A 16972-nucleotide genomic window follows, 5' to 3' on the forward strand; every position below is an offset into this window, starting at 1 on the left:
TTGTACTTACCGTCTGCAATGCTATGTCGCGTGCTGCGGTATGCGGGGACACTAAAATCGCCATACTAGAACACAGATGAAGCTTCTAAGTTGATGTAATAGCCAGTAAGAAGTAGTACAATTCAAGTTTTAGGTATCGATTATTGAATTTTTATGTGGCTTTGGTGCCTTGGACATGAGCTAGGACCTTAAGATTCTGCATGAAAGGAGGACTAGCAGCCGAGTTGCACGGGAGAATGTGAAAAGTGTTCAAATAGAGTAAAAAGCTGAGAAATCCGTCCGTTTTCGTCATTTTTATCGAATCGACTTAAAGCCAAATCGTCACATTGGCCGCTCTTCTCTCTGAAACGGTTGTACTTATCGTCTGCAGAGCTACGTCGCGTGCTGCGGTATGCAGAGACACTAAAGGCACCATAGTAGAACACAGATGACACTTCCAAGTTGATGTAATAGCCAGTAAGAAGTAGTACAATTCAAGTTTTAGTTACTGATTATTGACTTTTTAGCTGGCTTGGGTGCCTTGGACATGAGGTAGGACCTTAAGATTCTGCATGAAAGGAGGAGTAGCAGCCGAGTTGCCCAGGAGAATGTGAAAAGTGTTCATATGTAGTAAAAACCTGAGAAATCCGTCCGTTTTCGTCATTTGTTATCGAATGGACTTAAAGCCAGATCGTCACATTGTCCGCTCTTCTCTCCGAAACGGTTGTACTTATCGTCTGCAAAGCTATGTCGCGTGCTGCGGCATGCGGGGACACTAAAATCACCATAGTGGAACACAGAAGAAGCTTCCAAGTTGACGTAATAGCCAGTAAGAAGTAGTACAATTCAAGTTTTAGGTATCGATTATTGGCTTCTTAGTTGGTTTTGGTGCCTTGGACATGAGCTATTACCTTAAGATTCTGCATGAAAGGAGGACTAGCAGCCGAGTTGCATGGGAGAATGTGAAAAGTGTTCATATGTAGTAAAAACCTGAGAAATCCGTCCGTTTTCGTCATTTGTTATCGAATCGACTTAAAGCCCGATCGTCACATTGGCCGCTCTTCTCTCTGAAACGGTTGTACTTATCGTCTGCAATGCTATGTCGCGTGCTGCGGTATGCGGGGACACTAAAATCGCCATACTAGAACACAGATGAAGCTTCTAAGTTGATGTAATAGCCAGTAAGAAGTAGTACAATTCAAGTTTTAGGTATCGATTATTGAATTTTTATGTGGCTTTGGTGCCTTGGACATGAGCTAGGACCTTAAGATTCTGCATGAAAGGAGGACTAGCAGCCGAGTTGCACGGGAGAATGTGAAAAGTGTTCAAATAGAGTAAAAATCTGAGAAATCCGTCCGTTTTCGTCATTTTTATCGAATCGACTTAAAGCCAAATCGTCACATTGGCCGCTCTTCTCTCTGAAACGGTTGTACTTATCGTCTGCAGAGCTACGTCGCGTGCTGCGGTATGCAGAGACACTAAACGCACCATAGTAGAACACAGATGACACTTCCAAGTTGATGTAATAGCCAGTAAGAAGTAGTACAATTCAAGTTTTAGTTACTGATTATTGACTTTTTAGCTGGCTTGGGTGCCTTGGACATGAGGTAGGACCTTAAGATTCTGCATGAAAGGAGGAGTAGCAGCCGAGTTGCCCAGGAGAATGTGAAAAGTGTTCATATGTAGTAAAAACCTGAGAAATCCGTCCGTTTTCGTCATTTGTTATCGAATGGGCTTAAAGCCAGATCGTCACATTGTCCGCTCTTCTCTCCGAAACGGTTGTACTTATCGTCTGCAAAGCTATGTCGCGTGCTGCGGCATGCGGGGACACTAAAATCACCAAAGTGGAACACAGAAGAAGCTTTCAAGTTGACGTAATAGCCAGTAAGAAGTAGTACAATTCCAGTTTTAGGTATCGATTATTGACTTTTTAGCTGGCTTTGATGCCTTGGACTTGAGCTAGGACCTTAAGATTCTGAATGTAAGGAGGACTACCAGCCGAGTTGCACGGGAGAATTTGAAAAGTGTTCATATGTAGTAAAAACCTGAGAAATCCGTCCGTTTTCGTCATTTGTTATCGAATCGACTTAAAGCCAGATTGTCACATTGGCCGCTCTTCTCTCTGAAACGGTTGTACTTATCGTCTGCAGTGCTATGTCGCGTGCTGCGCTATGCGGAGACACTATAAGCACCATAGTAGAACACAGATGACACTTCCAAGTTGATGTAATAGCCAGTAAGAAGTAGTACAATTCAAGTTTTAGGAACCGGTTATTGACTTTTTACCCTTGTTTGGTGCCTTGGACATGAGCTAGGAACTTAAGATTTTACATGCAGGAGGACTAGCAGCCGAGTTGCACGGGAGAATGTGTAAAGTGTTCATATGTAGTAAAAACCTGAGAAATCCGTTCGTTTTCGTCATTTGTTATCGAATCGACTTAGAGCCAGATCGTCACATTGGCCGCTCTTCTCTCTGAAACGGTTGTACTTATCGTCTGCAGAGCTATGTCGCGTGCTGCGGTATGCAGAGACACTAAAAGCACCATAGTAGAACACAGATGACACTTCCAAGTTGATGTAATAGCCAGTAAGAAGTAGTACAATTCAAGTTTTAGTTACTGATTATTGACTTTTTAGCTGGCTTGGTGCCTTGGACATGAGCTAGGACCTTAAGATTCTGAATCAAAGGAGGACTAGCAGCCGAGTTGCCCAGGAGAATGTGAAAAGTGTTCATATGTAGTAAAAACCTGAGAAATCCGTCCGTTTTCGTCATTTGTTATCGAATCGACTTAAAGCCAAATCGTCACATTGGCCGCTCTTCTCTCTGAAACGGTTGTACTTATCGTCTGTTAAGCTATGTCGCGTGCTGCGGTATGCGGGGACACTAAAATCACCATAGTAGAACACAGATGAAGCTTCTAAGTTGATGTAATAGCCAGTAAGAAGTAGTACAATTCAAGTTTTAGGTATCGATTATTGACTTCTTAGTTGGCTTTGGTGCCTTGGACATGAGCTATTACCTTAAGATTCTGCATGAAAGGAGGACTAGCAGCCGAGTTGCATGGGAGAATGTGAAAAGTGTTCATATGTAGTAAAAACGTGAGAAATCCGTCTGTTTTCGTCATTTGTTATCGAATCGACTTAAAGCCCGATCGTCACATTGGCCGCTCTTCTCTCTGAAACGGTTGTACTTATCGTCTGCAATGCTATGTCGCGTGCTGCGGTATGCGGGGACACTAAAATCGCCATACTAGAACACAGATGAAGCTTCTAAGTTGATGTAATAGCCAGTAAGAAGTAGTACAATTCAAGTTTTAGGAATCGATTATTGAATTTTTATGTGGCTTTGGTGCCTTGGACATGAGCTAGGACCTTAAGATTCTGCATGAAAGGAGGACTAGCAGCCGAGTTGCACGGGAGAATGTGAAAAGTGTTCAAATAGAGTAAAAAGCTGAGAAATCCGTCCGTTTTCGTCATTTTTATCGAATCTACTTAAAGCCAAATCGTCACATTGGCCGCTCTTCTCTCTAAAACGGTTGTACTTATCGTCTGCAGAGCTACGTCGCGTGCTGCGGTATGCAGAGACACTAAACGCACCATAGTAGAACACAGATGACACTTCCAAGTTGATGTAATAGCCAGTAAGAAGTAGTACAATTCAAGTTTTAGTTACTGATTATTGACTTTTTAGCTGGCTTTGGTGCCTTGGTCATTAGGTAGGACCTTAAGATTCTGCATGAAAGGAGGAGTAGCAGCCGAGTTGCCCAGGAGAATGTGAAAAGTGTTCATATGTAGTAAAAACCTGAGAAATCCGTCCATTTTCGTCATTTGTTATCGAATGGACTTAAAGCCAGATCGTCACATTGTCCGCTCTTCTCTCCGAAACGGTTGTACTTATCGTCTGCAAAGCTATGTCGCGTGCTGCGGCATGCGGGGACACTAAAATCACCATAGTGGAACACAGAAGAAGCTTCCAAGTTGACGTAATAGCCAGTAAGAAGTAGTACAATTCCAGTTTTAGGTATCGATTATTGACTTTTTAGCTGGCTTTGATGCCTTGGACTTGAGCTAGGACCTTAAGATTCTCAATGAAAGGAGGACTACCAGCCGAGTTGCACGGGAGAATTTGAAAAGTGTTCATATGTATTAAAAACCTGAGAAATCCGTCCGTTTTCGTCATTTGTTATCGAATCGACTTAAAGCCAGATCGTCACATTGGCCGCTCTTCTCTCTGAAACGGTTGTACTTATCGTCTGCAGTGCTATGTCGCGTGCTGCGCTATGCGGAGACACAATAAGCACCATAGTAGAACACAGATGACACTTCCAAGTTGATGTAATAGCCAGTAAGAAGTAGTACAATTCAAGTTTTAGGAACCGGTTATTGACTTTTTACCCTTGTTTGGTGCCTTGGACATGAGCTAGGAACTTAAGATTTTACATGCAGGAGGACTAGCAGCCGAGTTGCACAGGAGAATGTGTAAAGTGTTCATATGTAGTAAAAACCTGCGAAATCCGTTCGTTTTCGTCATTTGTTATCGAATCGACTTAGAGCCATATCGTCACATTGGCCGCTCTTCTCTCTGAAACGGTTGTACTTATCGTCTGCAGAGCTATGTCGCGTGCTGCGGTATGCAGAGACACTAAAAGCACCATAGTAGAACACAGATGAAGCTTCTAAGTTGATGTAATAGCCAGTAAGAAATAGTACAATTCAAGTTTTAGGTATCGATTATTGACTTCTTAGCTGGCTTTGGTGCCTTGGACATGAGCTAGGACCTTAAGATTCTGAATCAAAGGAGGACTAGCAGCCGAGTTGCCCAGGAGAATGTGAAAAGTGTTCATATGTAGTAAAAACCTGAGAAATCCGTCCGTTTTCGTCATTTGTTATCGAATCGACTTAAAGCCAAATCGTCACATTCGCCGCTCTTCTCTCTGAAACGGTTGTACTTATCGTCTGTTAAGCTATGTCGCGTGCTGCGGTATGCGGGGACACTAAAATCACCATAGTAGAACACAGATGAAGCTTCTAAGTTGATGTAATAGCCAGTAAGAAGTAGTACAATTCAAGTTTTAGGTATCGATTATTGACTTCTTAGTTGGCTTTGGTGCCTTGGACATGAGCTATTACCTTAAGATTCTGCATGAAAGGAGGACTAGCAGCCGAGTTGCATGGGAGAATGTGAAAAGTGTTCATATGTAGTAAAAACGTGAGAAATCCGTCCGTTTTCGTCATTTGTTATCGAATCGACTTAAAGCCCGATCGTCACATTGGCCGCTCTTCTCTCTGAAACGGTTGTACTTATCGTCTGCAATGCTATGTCGCGTGCTGCGGTATGCGGGGACACTAAAATCGCCATACTAGAACACAGATGAAGCTTCTAAGTTGATGTAATAGCCAGTAAGAAGTAGTACAATTCAAGTTTTAGGTATCGATTATTGAATTTTTATGTGGCTTTGGTGCCTTGGACATGAGCTAGGACCTTAAGATTCTGCATGAAAGGAGGACTAGCAGCCGAGTTGCACGGGAGAATGTGAAAAGTGTTCAAATAGAGTAAAAAGCTGAGAAATCCGTCCGTTTTCGTCATTTTTATCGAATCGACTTAAAGCCAAATCGTCACATTGGCCGCTCTTCTCTCTGAAACGGTTGTACTTATCGTCTGCAGAGCTACGTCGCGTGCTGCGGTATGCAGAGACACTAAACGCACCATAGTAGAACACAGATGACACTTCCAAGTTGATGTAATAGCCAGTAAGAAGTAGTACAATTCAAGTTTTAGTTACTGATTATTGACTTTTTAGCTGGCTTTGGTGCCTTGGACATTAGGTAGGACCTTAAGATTCTGCATGAAAGGAGGAGTAGCAGCCGAGTTGCCCAGGAGAATGTGAAAAGTGTTCATATGTAGTAAAAACCTGAGAAATCCGTCCGTTTTCGTCATTTGTTATCGAATGGACTTAAAGCCAGATCGTCACATTGTCCGCTCTTCTCTCCGAAACGGTTGTACTTATCGTCTGCAAAGCTATGTCGCGTGCTGCGGCATGCGGGGACACTAAAATCACCAAAGTGGAACACAGAAGAAGCTTTCAAGTTGACGTAATAGCCAGTAAGAAGTAGTACAATTCCAGTTTTAGGTATCGATTATTGACTTTTTAGCTGGCTTTGATGCCTTGGACTTGAGCTAGGACCTTAAGATTCTGAATGAAAGGAGGACTACCAGCCGAGTTGCACGGGAGAATTTGAAAAGTGTTCATATGTAGTAAAAACCTGAGAAATCCGTCCGTTTTCGTCATTTGTTATCGAATCGACTTAAAGCCAGATTGTCACATTGGCCGCTCTTCTCTCTGAAACGGTTGTACTTATCGTCTGCAGTGCTATGTCGCGTGCTGCGCTATGCGGAGGCACTATAAGCACCATAGTAGAACACAGATGACACTTCCAAGTTGATGTAATAGCCAGTAAGAAGTAGTACAATTCAAGTTTTAGGAACCGGTTATTGACTTTTTACCCTTGTTTGGTGCCTTGGACATGAGCTAAGAACTTAAGATTTTACATGCAGGAGGACTAGCAGCCGAGTTGCACGGGAGAATGTGTAAAGTATTCATATGTAGTAAAAACCTGAGAAATCCGTTCGTTTTCGTCATTTGTTATCGAATCGACTTAGAGCCAGATCGTCACATTGGCCGCTCTTCTCTCCGAAACGGTTGTACTTATCGTCTGCAAAGCTATGTCGCGTGCTGCGGCATGCGGGGACACTAAAATCACCATAGTGGAACACAGAAGAAGCTTCCAAGTTGACGTAATAGCCAGTAAGAAGTAGTACAATTCCAGTTTTAGGTATCGATTATTGACTTTTTAGCTGGCTTTGATGCCTTGGACTTGAGCTAGGACCTTAAGATTCTCAATGAAAGGAGGACTACCAGCCGAGTTGCACGGGAGAATTTGAAAAGTGTTCATATGTATTAAAAACCTGAGAAATCCGTCCGTTTTCGTCATTTGTTATCGAATCGACTTAAAGCCAGATCGTCACATTGGCCGCTCTTCTCTCTGAAACGGTTGTACTTATCGTCTGCAGTGCTATGTCGCGTGCTGCGCTATGCGGAGACACAATAAGCACCATAGTAGAACACAGATGACACTTCCAAGTTGATGTAATAGCCAGTAAGAAGTAGTACAATTCAAGTTTTAGGAACCGGTTATTGACTTTTTACCCTTGTTTGGTGCCTTGGACATGAGCTAGGAACTTAAGATTTTACATGCAGGAGGACTAGCAGCCGAGTTGCACAGGAGAATGTGTAAAGTGTTCATATGTAGTAAAAACCTGCGAAATCCGTTCGTTTTCGTCATTTGTTATCGAATCGACTTAGAGCCAGATCGTCACATTGGCCGCTCTTCTCTCTGAAACGGTTGTACTTATCGTCTGCAGAGCTATGTCGCGTGCTGCGGTATGCAGAGACACTAAATGCACCATAGTAGAACACAGATGACACTTCCAAGTTGATGTAATAGCCAGTAAGAAGTAGTACAATTCAAGTTTTAGTTACTGATTATTGACTTTTTAGCTGGCTTTGGTGCCTTGAACATGAGCTAGGACCTTAAGATTCTGAATCAAAGGAGGACTAGCAGCCGAGTTGCCCAGGAGAATGTGAAAAGTGTTCATATGTAGTAAAAACCTGAGAAATCCGTCCGTTTTCGTCATTTGTTATCGAATCGACTTAAAGCCAAATCGTCACATTGGCCGCTCTTCTCTCTGAAACGGTTGTACTTATCGTCTGTTAAGCTATGTCGCGTGCTGCGGTATGCGGGGACACTAAAATCACCATAGTAGAACACAGATGAAGCTTCTAAGTTGATGTAATAGCCAGTAAGAAGTAGTACAATTCAAGTTTTAGGTATCGATTATTGACTTCTTAGTTGGCTTTGGTGCCTTGGACATGAGCTATTACCTTAAGATTCTGCATGAAAGGAGGACTAGCAGCCGAGTTGCATGGGAGAATGTGAAAAGTGTTCATATGTAGTAAAAACGTGAGAAATCCGTCCGTTTTCGTCATTTGTTATCGAATCGACTTAAAGCCCGATCGTCACATTGGCCGCTCTTCTCTCTGAAACGGTTGTACTTATCGTCTGCAATGCTATGTCGCGTGCTGCGGTATGCGGGGACACTAAAATCGCCATACTAGAACACAGATGAAGCTTCTAAGTTGATGTAATAGCCAGTAAGAAGTAGTACAATTCAAGTTTTGGGTATCGATTATTGAATTTTTATGTGGCTTTGGTGCCTTGGACATGAGCTAGGACCTTAAGATTCTGCATGAAAGGAGGACTAGCAGCCGAGTTGCACGGGAGAATGTGAAAAGTGTTCAAATAGAGTAAAAAGCTGAGAAATCCGTCCGTTTTCGTCATTTTTATCGAATCGACTTAAAGCCAAATCGTCACATTGGCCGCTCTTCTCTCTGAAACGGTTGTACTTATCGTCTGCAGAGCTACGTCGCGTGCTGCGGTGTGCAGAGACACTAAACGCACCATAGTAGAACACAGATGACACTTCCAAGTTGATGTAATAGCCAGTAAGAAGTAGTACAATTCAAGTTTTAGTTACTGATTATTGACTTTTTAGCTGGCTTTGGTGCCTTGGACATTAGGTAGGACCTTAAGATTCTGCATGAAAGGAGGAGTAGCAGCCGAGTTGCCCAGGAGAATGTGAAAAGTGTTCATATGTAGTAAAAACCTGAGAAATCCGTCCGTTTTCGTCATTTGTTATCGAATGGACTTAAAGCCAGATCGTCACATTGTCCGCTCTTCTCTCCGAAACGGTTGTACTTATCGTCTGCAAAGCTATGTCGCGTGCTGAGGCATGCGGGGACACTAAAATCACCAAAGTGGAACACAGAAGAAGCTTTCAAGTTGACGTAATAGCCAGTAAGAAGTAGTACAATTCCAGTTTTAGGTATCGATTATTGACTTTTTAGCTGGCTTTGATGCCTTGGACTTGAGCTAGGACCTTAAGATTCTGAATGAAAGGAGGACTACCAGCCGAGTTGCACGGGAGAATTTGAAAAGTGTTCATATGTAGTAAAAACCTGAGAAATCCGTCCGTTTTCGTCATTTGTTATCGAATCGACTTAAAGCCAGATTGTCACATTGGCCGCTCTTCTCTCTGAAACGGTTGTACTTATCGTCTGCAGTGCTATGTCGCGTGCTGCGCTATGCGGAGGCACTATAAGCACCATAGTAGAACACAGATGACACTTCCAAGTTGATGTAATAGCCAGTAAGAAGTAGTACAATTCAAGTTTTAGGAACCGGTTATTGACTTTTTACCCTTGTTTGGTGCCTTGGACATGAGCTAAGAACTTAAGATTTTACATGCAGGAGGACTAGCAGCCGAGTTGCACGGGAGAATGTGTAAAGTGTTCATATGTAGTAAAAACCTGAGAAATCCGTTCGTTTTCGTCATTTGTTATCGAATCGACTTAGAGCCAGATCGTCACATTGGCCGCTCTTCTCTCTGAAACGGTTGTACTTATCGTCTGCAATGCTATGTCGCGTGCTGCGGTATGCGGGGACACTAAAATCACCATAGTAGAACACAGATGAAGCTTCTAAGTTGATGTAATAGCCAGTAAGAAGTAGTACAATTCAAGTTTTAGGTATCGATTATTGACTTCTTAGTTGGCTTTGGTGCCTTGGACATGAGCTATTACCTTAAGATTCTGCATGAAAGGAGGACTAGCAGCCGAGTTGCATGGGAGAATGTGAAAAGTGTTCATATGTAGTAAAAACGTGAGAAATCCGTCCGTTTTCGTCATTTGTTATCGAATCGACTTAAAGCCCGATCGTCACATTGGCCGCTCTTCTCTCTGAAACGGTTGTACTTATCGTCTGCAATGCTATGTCGCGTGCTGCGGTATGCGGGGACACTAAAATCGCCATACTAGAACACAGATGAAGCTTCTAAGTTGATGTAATAGCCAGTAAGAAGTAGTACAATTCAAGTTTTGGGTATCGATTATTGAATTTTTATGTGGCTTTGGTGCCTTGGACATGAGCTAGGACCTTAAGATTCTGCATGAAAGGAGGACTAGCAGCCGAGTTGCATGGGAGAATGTGAAAAGTGTTCAAATAGAGTAAAAAGCTGAGAAATCCGTCCGTTTTCGTCATTTTTATCGAATCGACTTAAAGCCAAATCGTCACATTGGCCGCTCTTCTCTCTGAAACGGTTGTACTTATCGTCTGCAGAGCTACGTCGCGTGCTGCGGTGTGCAGAGACACTAAACGCACCATAGTAGAACACAGATGACACTTCCAAGTTGATGTAATAGCCAGTAAGAAGTAGTACAATTCAAGTTTTAGTTACTGATTATTGACTTTTTAGCTGGCTTTGGTGCCTTGGACATTAGGTAGGACCTTAAGATTCTGCATGAAAGGAGGAGTAGCAGCCGAGTTGCCCAGGAGAATGTGAAAAGTGTTCATATGTAGTAAAAACCTGAGAAATCCGTCCGTTTTCGTCATTTGTTATCGAATGGACTTAAAGCCAGATCGTCACATTGTCCGCTCTTCTCTCCGAAACGGTTGTACTTATCGTCTGCAGAGCTATGTCGCGTGCTGCGGTATGCAGAGACACTAAAAGCACCATAGTAGAACACAGATGACACTTCCAAGTTGATGTAATAGCCAGTAAGAAGTAGTACAATTCAAGTTTTAGGAACCGGTTATTGACTTTTTACCCTTGTTTGGTGCCTTGGACATGGGCTAGGAACTTAAGATTTTACATGCAGGAGGACTAGCAGCCGAGTAGCACGGGAGAATGTGTAAAGTGTTCATATGTAGTAAAAACCTGCGAAATCCGTTCGTTTTCGTCATTTGTTATCGAATCGACTTAGAGCCAGATCGTCACATTGGCCGCTCTTCTCTCTGAAACGGTTGTACTTATCGTCTGCAGAGCTATGTCGCGTGCTGCGGTATGCAGAGACACTAAAAGCACCATAGTAGAACACAGATGACACTTCCAAGTTGATGTAATAGCCAGTAAGAAGTAGTACAATTCAAGTTTTAGTTACTGATTATTGACTTTTTAGCTGGCTTTGGTGCCTTGGACATGAGCTAGGACCTTAAGATTCTGCATCAAAGGCGGACTAGCAGCCGAGTTGCCCAGGAGAATGTGAAAAGTGTTCATATGTAGTAAAAACCTGAGAAATCCGTCCGTTTTCGTCATTTGTTATCGAATCGACTTAAAGCCAGATTGTCACATTGGCCGATCTTCTCTCTGAAACGGTTGTACTTATCGTCTGTTAAGCTATGTCGCGTGCTGCGGTATGCGGGGACACTAAAATCACCATAGTAGAACACAGATGAAGCTTCTAAGTTGATGTAATAGCCAGTAAGAAGTAGTACAATTCAAGTTTTAGGTATCGATTATTGACTTCTTAGTTGGCTTTGGTGCCTTGGACATGAGCTATTACCTTAAGATTCTGCATGAAAGGAGGACTAGCAGCCGAGTTGCATGGGAGAATGTGAAAAGTGTTCATATGTAGTAAAAACGTGAGAAATCCGTCCGTTTTCGTCATTTGTTATCGAATCGACTTAAAGCCCGATCGTCACATTGGCCGCTCTTCTCTCTGAAACGGTTGTACTTATCGTCTGCAATGCTATGTTGCGTGCTGCGGTATGCGGGGACACTAAAATCGCCATACTAGAACACAGATGAAGCTTCTAAGTTGATGTAATAGCCAGTAAGAAGTAGTACAATTCAAGTTTTAGTTACTGATTATTGACTTTTTAGCTGGCTTTGGTGCCTTGGACATTAGGTAGGACCTTAAGATTCTGCATGAAAGGAGGAGTAGCAGCCGAGTTGCCCAGGAGAATGTGAAAAGTGTTCATATGTAGTAAAAACCTGAGAAATCCGTCCGTTTTCGTCATTTGTTATCGAATGGACTTAAAGCCAGATCGTCACATTGTCCGCTCTTCTCTCCGAAACGGTTGTACTTATCGTCTGCAAAGCTATGTCGCGTGCTGCGGCATGCGGGGACACTAAAATCACCAAAGTGGAACACAGAAGAAGCTTTCAAGTTGACGTAATAGCCAGTAAGAAGTAGTACAATTCCAGTTTTAGGTATCGATTATTGACTTTTTAGCTGGCTTTGATGCCTTGGACTTGAGCTAGGACCTTAAGATTCTGAATGAAAGGAGGACTACCAGCCGAGTTGCACGGGAGAATTTGAAAAGTGTTCATATGTAGTAAAAACCTGAGAAATCCGTCCGTTTTCGTCATTTGTTATCGAATCGACTTAAAGCCAGATTGTCACATTGGCCGCTCTTCTCTCTGAAACGGTTGTACTTATCGTCTGCAGTGCTATGTCGCGTGCTGCGCTATGCGGAGACACTATAAGCACCATAGTAGAACACAGATGACACTTCCAAGTTGATGTAATAGCCAGTAAGAAGTAGTACAATTCAAGTTTTAGGAACCGGTTATTGACTTTTTACCCTTGTTTGGTGCCTTGGACATGAGCTAGGAACTTAAGATTTTACATGCAGGAGGGCTAGCAGCCGAGTTACACAGGAGAATGTGAAAAGTGTTTATATGTAGTAAAAACCTGAGATATCCGTCCGTTTTCGTCATTTGTTATCGAATCGACATAAAGCCAGATCGTCACATTGGCCGCTCTTCTCTCTGAAACGGTTGTACTTATCGTCTGCAGTGCTATGTCGCGTGCTGCGCTATGCGGAGACACAATAAGCACCATAGTAGAACACAGATGACACTTCCAAGTTGATGTAATAGCCAGTAAGAAGTAGTACAATTCAAGTTTTAGGAACCGGTTATTGACTTTTTACCCTTGTTTGGTGCCTTGGACATGAGCTAGGAACTTAAGATTTTACATGCAGGAGGACTAGCAGCCGAGTTGCACGGGAGAATGTGTAAAGTGTTCATATGTAGTAAAAACCTGAGAAATCCGTTCGTTTTTGTCATTTGTTATCGAATCGACTTAGAGCCAGATCGTCACATTGGCCGCTCTTCTCTCTGAAACGGTTGTACTTATCGTCTGCAGAGCTATGTCGCGTGCTGCGGTATGCAGAGACACTAAAAGCACCATAGTAGAACACAGATGACACTTCCAAGTTGATGTAATAGCCAGTAAGAAGTAGTACAATTCAAGTTTTAGTTACTGATTATTGACTTTTTAGCTGGCTTTGGTGCCTTGGACATGAGCTAGGACCTTAAGATTCTGAATCAAAGGAGGACTAGCAGCCGAGTTGCCCAGGAGAATGTGAAAAGTGTTCATATGTAGTAAAAACCTGAGAAATCCGTCCGTTTTCGTCATTTGTTATCGAATCGACTTAAAGCCAAATCGTCACATTGGCCGCTCTTCTCTCTGAAACGGTTGTACTTATCGTCTGTTAAGCTATGTCGCGTGCTGCGGTATGCGGGGACACTAAAATCACCATAGTAGAACACAGATGAAGCTTCTAAGTTGATGTAATAGCCAGTAAGAAGTAGTACAATTCAAGTTTTAAGTATCGATTATTGACTTCTTAGTTGGCTTTGGTGCCTTGGACATGAGCTATTACCTTAAGATTCTGCATGAAAGGAGGACTAGCAGCCGAGTTGCATGGGAGAATGTGAAAAGTGTTCATATGTAGTAAAAACGTGAGAAATCCGTCCGTTTTCGTCATTTGTTATCGAATCGACTTAAAGCCCGATCGTCACATTGGCCGCTCTTCTCTCTGAAACGGTTGTACTTATCGTCTGCAATGCTATGTCGCGTGCTGCGGTATGCGGGGACACTAAAATCGCCATACTAGAACACAGATGAAGCTTCTAAGTTGATGTAATAGCCAGTAAGAAGTAGTACAATTCAAGTTTTAGGTATCGATTATTGAATTTTTATGTGGCTTTGGTGCCTTGGACATGAGCTAGGACCTTAAGATTCTGCATGAAAGGAGGACTAGCAGCCGAGTTGCACGGGAGAATGTGAAAAGTGTTCAAATAGTGTAAGAAGCTGAGAAATCCGTCCGTTTTCGTTATTTTTATCGAATCGACTTAAAGCCAAATCGTCACATTGGCCGCTCTTCTCTCTGAAACGGTTGTACTTATCGTCTGCAGAGCTACGTCGCGTGCTGAGGTATGCAGAGACACTAAACGCACCATAGTAGAACACAGATGACACTTCCAAGTTGATGTAATAGCCAGTAAGAAGTAGTACAATTCAAGTTTTAGTTACTGATTATTGACTTTTTAGCTGGCTTTGGTGCCTTGGACATTAGGTAGGACCTTAAGATTCTGCATGAAAGGAGGAGTAGCAGCCGAGTTGCCGAGGAGAATGTGAAAAGTGTTCATATGTAGTAAAAACCTGAGAAATCCGTCCGTTTTCGTCATTTGTTATCGAATGGACTTAAAGCCAGATCGTCACATTGTCCGCTCTTCTCTCCGAAACGGTTGTACTTATCGTCTGCAAAGCTATGTCGCGTGCTGCGGCATGCGGGGACACTAAAATCACCAAAGTGGAACACAGAAGAAGCTTTCAAGTTGACGTAATAGCCAGTAAGAAGTAGTACGATTCCAGTTTTAGGTATCGATTATTGACTTTTTAGCTGGCTTTGATGCCTTGGACTTGAGCTAGGACCTTAAGATTCTGAATGAAAGGAGGACTACCAGCCGAGTTGCACGGGAGAATTTGAAAAGTGTTCATATGTAGTAAAAACCTGAGAAATCCGTCCGTTTTCGTCATTTGTTATCGAATCGACCTAAAGCCAGATTGTCACATTGGCCGCTCTTCTCTCTGAAACGGTTGTACTTATCGTCTGCAGTGCTATGTCGCGTGCTGCGCTATGCGGAGACACTATAAGCACCATAGTAGAACACAGATGACACTTCCAAGTTGATGTAATAGCCAGTAAGAAGTAGTACAATTCAAGTTTTAGGAACCGGTTATTGACTTTTTACCCTTGTTTGGTGCCTTGGACATGAGCTAGGAACTTAAGATTTTACATGCAGGAGGACTAGCAGCCGAGTTGCACGGGAGAATGTGTAAAGTGTTCATATGTAGTAAAAACCTGAGAAATCCGTTCGTTTTCGTCATTTGTTATCGAATCGACTTAGAGCCAGATCGTCACATTGGCCGCTCTTCTCTCTGAAACGGTTGTACTTATCGTCTGCAGAGCTATGTCGCGTGCTGCGGTATGCAGAGACACTAAAAGCACCATAGTAGAACACAGATGACACTTCCAAGTTGATGTAATAGCCAGTAAGAAGTAGTACAATTCAAGTTTTAGTTACTGATTATTGACTTTTTAGCTGGCTTTGGTGCCTTGGACATGAGCTAGGACCTTAAGATTCTGCATCAAAGGAGGACTAGCAGCCGAGTTGCCCAGGAGAATGTGAAAAGTGTTCATATGTAGTAAAAACCTGAGAAATCCGTCCGTTTTCGTCATTTGTTATCGAATCGACTTAAAGCCAAATCGTCACATTGGCCGCTCTTCTCTCTGAAACGGTTGTACTTATCATCTGTTAAGCTATGTCGCGTGCTGCGGTATGCGGGGACACTAAAATCACCATAGTAGAACACAGATGAAGCTTCTAAGTTGATGTAATAGCCAGTAAGAAGTAGTACAATTCAAGTTTTAGGTATCGATTATTGACTTTTTAGCTGGCTTTGGTGCCTTGGACATGAGCTAGGACCTTAGGATTCTGCATGAAAAGAGGACTAGCAGCCGAGTTGCACGGGAGAATGGGAAAAGTGTTCATATGTAGTAAAAACGTGAGAAATCCGTCCGTTTTCGTCATTTGTTATCGAATCGACTTAAAGCCCGATCGTCACATTGGCCGCTCTTCTCTCTGAAACGGTTGTACTTATCGTCTGCAATGCTATGTCGCGTGCTGCGGTATGCGGGGACACTAAAATCGCCATACTAGAACACAGATGAAGCTTCTAAGTTGATGTAATAGCCAGTAAGAAGTAGTACAACTCAAGTTTTAGGTATCGATTATTGAATTTTTATGTGGCTTTGGTGCCTTGGACATGAGCTAGGACCTTAAGATTCTGCATGAAAGGAGGACTAGCAGCCGAGTTGCACGGGAGAATGTGAAAAGTGTTCAAATAGAGTAAAAAGCTGAGAAATCCGTCCGTTTTCGTCATTTTTATCGAATCGACTTAAAGCCAAATCGTCACATTGGCCGCTCTTCTCTCTGAAACGGTTGTACTTATCGTCTGCAGAGCTACGTCGCGTGCTGCGGTATGCAGAGACACTAAACGCACCATAGTAGAACACAGATGATACTTCCAAGTTGATGTAATAGCCAGTAAGAAGTAGTACAATTCAAGTTTTAGTTACTGATTATTGACTTTTTAGCTGGCTTTGGTACCTTGGACATGAGGTAGGACCTTAAGATTCTGCATGAAAGGAGGAGTAGCAGCCGAGTTGCCCAGGAGAATGTGAAAAGTGTTCATATGTAGTAAAAACCTGAGAAATCCGTCCGTTTTCGTCATTTGTTATCGAATGGACTTAAAGCCAGATCGTCACATTGTCCGCTCTTCTCTCCGAAACGGTTGTACTTATCGTCTGCAAAGCTATGTCGCGTGCTGCGGTATGCGGGGACACTAAAATCACCATAGTGGAACACAGAAGAAGCTTCCAAGTTGACGTAATAGCCAGTAAGAAGTAGTACAATTCCAGTTTTAGGTATCGATTATTGACTTTTTAGCTGGCTTTGATGCCTTGGACTTGAGCTAGGACCTTAAGATTCTGAATGAAAGGAGGACTACCAGCCGAGTTGCACGGGAGAATTTGAAAAGTGTTCATATGTAGTAAAAACCTGAGAAATCCGTCCGTTTTCGTCATTTGTTATCGAATCGACTTAAAGCCAGATTGTCACAATGGCCGCTCTTCTCTCTGAAACGGTTCTACTTATCGTCTGCAGTGCTATGTCGCGTGCTGCGCTATGCGGAGACACTATAAGCACCATAGTAGAACACAGATGAAGCTTCTAAGTTGA

This window comes from Schistocerca gregaria, unplaced genomic scaffold, assembly GCF_023897955.1.
Source record: "Schistocerca gregaria isolate iqSchGreg1 unplaced genomic scaffold, iqSchGreg1.2 ptg000352l, whole genome shotgun sequence".
In the NCBI taxonomy this organism is placed as follows: Eukaryota; Metazoa; Arthropoda; class Insecta; order Orthoptera; family Acrididae; genus Schistocerca; species Schistocerca gregaria.